General features: G+C 37.9%; 1 protein-coding gene across 12 annotated transcripts in view; it reads right to left on the bottom strand.

The window, feature by feature from the left end:
- Aak1 (AP2 associated kinase 1) overlaps nucleotides 1-5213 on the bottom strand; it is a 165305-nt gene that overhangs the window by 9519 nt on the left and 150573 nt on the right. The window lies entirely within an intron of this gene.

Here is a 5213-nt window from a genome sequence, read left to right as displayed (position 1 = left end):
GGGGGGGGGGGGAGTACACTACTTTGACAAAGTTGGTGGTTTTAGGAAATTTAAAATGAATCAAAACTATTTGTTAAAAAGTGAGTTTGGGGCTGGGTGTGGTGGTACACACCTGTAATCCCAGAGGCTCAGGAGGATGAGATAGGAGGATCAGAAGTTCAAAGCCAGCCACAGCACTTAGTGAGGCCCTAAGCAACTTAGTGAGACCCCATCTCAAAAAAATAAAAAGAACTGGGAATGTGGCTGAAAGTGCCTCTGGGTTCAATCCTGGGTACAAAAACAAACAAATAAAACAAAACTTCCAACTCAGAGCATATTCTATGACCTTCAGTGGTGAGTAAGGGGATAAACCATACTTAAAATGCCAACAATTTTTAAAAGTTCAGTCACAAAAACACTATAATATCAAGTGTGAAGGGGAAATTAGTCTCCTTCAAAACAAGGACAGAAGCTATTTCCTATCTGTCTTTGAGCATCCATCTTTTTTTGTAAAACTGGAAAAGTACATTTAATGATTTTTCCTGAGAAGACTTAGTCCCTCAATCTTTTCATTCTTTTTAGAGCAGGTTCCAGTGTGACTAGGGCATAGAATAACCTCCCTTTGCAACTCTGTAGGCCTGGCACTCTGAAGGCTAAAGAAATGCGAGAGAATAAAGGGAAGCCCAGACATTTACATTTCCTTAAGGAATTCTTTTGATGGTAGAACAAGAAACAGAGTAATCAAGAGAAGGAGAGATTCTAATCACTGTAAACAGAAGGGAGACTCTAGAGGTGACTCCATATTAGTCAATTTTGAGGCTCCAAGTTATGTAGATTTCAGTAAAACCTCTTATGCTTCAGGGAGTAGCAAGGAGTCCCCAAAAGTGCCTGATGATTTGAGATGTGATGACTCTGGACATTTATCTGTCTGACTAATGAGAGTCATCAGAGTACTTTCTAAAGAAGGAAAATCTGAGCCCAGCATGGTGGCATACTTTTGTAATCCCAGCAACTCAGGGGCCTGAGGCAGGAAGATCACAAGTTCAAAGCCAGTCTCAGCAACTTATCGAGGACCTAAGCAACTTAGTGAAACCCTGTCTCAAAAAATCAAAAGGGCCAGGGAAGTGGTTAAGTGCCCCTGGGTTCAATCCCGAGCATGCGCGCGCGCGCGCATGCACACACACACACACACACACACACACACACAAGAATCAAAGTCTGAAGTTAAATTTTGGGTTGGATATTCCTTCGTCCAATGAATTAGAATTTTACTTTTCTCCATGTCATAAATAACACTTTGGGGAATATCAAAGACATAATTCTTGCCAGAAATGGAAAATAAAGAGTACTGAAAAGCCTTCTCATGGAGTTAGTGAATAGAAAGCAAAATTCCCTTCATAAGACCTCAGAAATGTGGCATCAGTCGATATTCAGTTTGGGACCCAAATTAAGGAATTAAGGGATGAGCACCACACTAAGAATTTCCATGACCTTTGGGCTTTGATAATAAACAGAAGCATCTGGTTCTGCCATATGTTGGGTAGCTGCAGAACACACAACTGGATGGGGGCCAACACTAGCCAGTGATGCCGCATGTCTCAAGCCTATGAGGCAATTAAATGAGAGCAATTTCTCACTGGGCATACAATTGTCCTCACTAATCTAGAATGTTTAATTACTTTGGCCTTGGTATGTTATAGACTAAATTTAAGGAGGGCAGCTGCAAATCTGGACTCTATTTTACAATCCCAGGTCTGGTCATACCATAGGGGCTTTGTTCTACTTGACCACAAGGGGTTTTATTTTCTAAGGTGCCATGACTCATAAAAATGTCCTCGGTATGTCTCTCACATGTGTCCGCCTTTTCTTTTCTGGTCACTCAATAGTGTGTTTAAATCCATTCAGCAAAAGTGGGTTTACAACTCAGGAAAACAACAGCTATTTTAAATTATTTACATCTCTAAACATCATGCTCTCATTTGAACAGATAAAAGTCTTTATTTCCCTGTAAGTTTACATAAGAAATTTGTTTACAGACTTGTTATTTATACAATACTTGCGAAGCAATGTTCAAATTTCACATTTTTACTGCATAAGATAGCTTCATGTACATCTGTTTGCTTTATCTTCTTGGGGAGGACAGGTTAAAGACCTATGGTAAACATACATCCACGTGACAAAGGGGTGTGCAATAGGGCAGAGTAGAATATTCACAGGAAAAGAGTAAATTCAGGACACTGCGACAAAATGGGAACCGAGAAAGTGTCTTCCATTATAGCAACTACCACCATTTGGTAACTTTGTTTGCATAGGATAGCATTACCCAAGGAGCCTCCCTCCCCCATCCTAGTGAAAGGAAACCCATGAAAATCGAAATAGGATCTTGGTACAGATTTTTTGAAATGGGAGCCATCTGAGATTCATTCCACTTGAAGAAACCTAAGCACATCCAACTTTAGGAACATCACCAGTATGGAAATGAAAAGATTAATTTTGGATTGGTAAAGTTAGTCTCTAGAGAGGAACATAAAACAGCTTTGCAAATCTTGAGTGTTTCACCAAGGATTCCATTCTAAATATCTGACAGTTTTCTGTTCTGCCAGGAAGTCTATGATTTGCTTAATTCAGTATATTTGAGAAGTGCATAATTTTTATCCCTGAACTTAAAGTTAGTTGCTACAGGACCCTGATAATAGACTAAGAAAGTCAAGGACTCCTGGAGGTCACAGAAAAACCTCATCATGGGAGATTATTTTGGCCTTATGTGTCTATAGCATTCATTTGTTTAGCTGAATGCAGATCTTTCCATACCTCTGGGCTCTCGGCCCAAAGGTCCTCTCACTCCCGCAACTGAAGCCAGAATCACTGCTGACCTGGGGGAAGGTTATGTTGTTTTGAATCAAAATCACCAATTTTCTATTGGGAGAGTAGAAAATGGGTATTAAAAGTAAAACAAAGCATCTTGAGAAAAACAGGTACTTTCCTGGGTTTGTTTTGCACCAATTATTAGCAACCTAAGTTATAATTCTAATGAATTAATTCTAATAAAGAAGAGCCAACTCCAATATCAAATGACACTGAACAAAGTGACAGATTCTTTCAGAGGTATTTTAAAAACTCATATCTTTCAATTTTCTAAACCATACTAAAGATGGGAGTTATAAATGAAGTTCCCTTATTCAGAGTATTAAGGAAAGTAAGACTGATCATGTTCATTTTCTCTTGTAAGGTCTCTCTGGGAATTTTCTGTGGATTCTTCTTTTTACTCTCTTCAGTAATAACCACTCTTCATCTTACTGGGGTGATTTTGCTTTTTGGAAATAGCTAAATGTTACCCAGAAGCAGGAGTAGTGGAAAAAGTGAATAGAATATACTTTCAGATGCTGAAAGTGTATAATTTGATAATACAAGTGATTTGCTTATGCGTTCCTTAATGTTATTTCTAAGAAGATGAGTTTTAAAAAGAATGTGAATGATGACAGCATCACTAAGATAAGTATTAACTTCCCAAGTGAACTAGGATACCTTTGAAGAAAACATCATTCAATTAGATGTCAAATGCGTCTGCTAAAAGAATCATTAATTGTAATGATTAGAATCATATTTAGAAGTGTCCATTTAAACTTTATCTCCTCTGAGAACTGTATTTTTTTAAACATTGGGAATTGAATTTGGTGATTTCATTATTTGAATGCTGTAAAGGGGAAAAAAACCCCAATTTGTGATGTTTGCTAGGATAGTTATTACTCTTATTTAAACAGTTGGAATAAAAGCAAATGCATATAAACATATGCACATAGTATTTGCTCAATTTTAATGGCAGATCCCTGAGCATACATTTTAAAATATTATTTTATTGGAATATGTAGGGGTGTACATGTGGGTGCATGTGCAAGAGTGTAACATTAAAAAAAAATCTACATCCAAAACTCTGTGATGTTTTAGGATTCTATTCAGATAACCAAGAAAGAGTAAACAGGTTAATAAAGCCCATTATAATTCTCTAACATATAATGCTGCTATAATAATACCAGAAATACAGACAATAACTGAAGAACATCAAGATTATATAAATCCTTCATAGTCCTTCAAAGCCTAACAATACATACTTAGGACCTTATGCTTCTAAAACCTTAAGATCATCTATCCAGTCACACCATCATTGTATAAGTAAGTGACAGCAGCTCTGAGAGGTGAAGTACCTGCCAAAAATTACTCAGCCAGTGCCTGGTAAGGGTTGGAATGAGATTCCAGGTGGCCTGGCCTGCCCAGGCCTCTTCTCTCCACCCCCTGCCTTAATTCAGCTCAGATCCCACACCTGTAAAATGAAGTGAATGGACTAGCAGATGGTCTCTAAGGTCTCTCTTATAACTCACTCTGTTGCTCCAGAAGTCCATCAATTACTGCAATATTATGCTTATTTCAAATAAACTCTTTTAGCTCAGAGATGATGCTATAAACTAAGGAAGTCCCTGTTTACCAAATCACTAATGTGCATTCCTCAAAAGAAAAGCAGAAAGAGGCTGTACTCTTAAAGAATAAGCCCAAGATAGTTCTTTGTCATTATCTTCTTCAAGCATCTACCATCATCTCTGGCTTCTAGTCTATTTTCATTAACTGTCTCCATTAAGCTTTATTGAGCCAAATGACTAGTTACTATATTTCAATGTAATTATGGGTAATGCATGAAAGGAACAATTTAGAGACACCTATTCTAAACTGTATGCTTCATGGTTTCAACTAAATTGAGAAACTATAGTTCATTATATTTCTAACACATATATATGAAAAAATCAAATATGAAAACATAGAACTAAACATTATCCTTCTTTAAAAATAAACATTTCCTTTGTTAATTTATACATTCTTTCTGTGTCCAGGAAAGAGGATACAATTCTGATCTGCAGCAAGTTTCCTGTCCATAAAGGGGTAAACCATGTCCTATTTCCACTGCTACCCAATCACAGAGAGCTCTTCACGGCCTTTTGTTTTCTGTCGTCAGCAGGAAGCTGTGCCTCTCTCAACTTTGGAAATGATCTGTTCTCCTAGCAGAAGCCTTTATTTAGCTCATCTAATTTCAGCTGGCAAGGGAAGTATTTGAAGTCAGAAGGAAGAATGAAAGGTTCAGACTTGTCCTCTGAAGCCTTTCCAGGCTACTCTTCCACTGCTGGGGTCAAAGCTGGCCCTCCAGAATGCAGTGTCTGCAGGCTCTTGTTGCTGTTAAACTCCTCCCC

This window comes from Marmota marmota, unplaced genomic scaffold (genome assembly GCF_001458135.2).
Source record: "Marmota marmota marmota unplaced genomic scaffold, marMar, whole genome shotgun sequence".
Taxonomy (NCBI): domain Eukaryota; kingdom Metazoa; phylum Chordata; class Mammalia; order Rodentia; family Sciuridae; genus Marmota; species Marmota marmota.
This window is presented reverse-complemented; position numbering and strand designations above follow the sequence as displayed.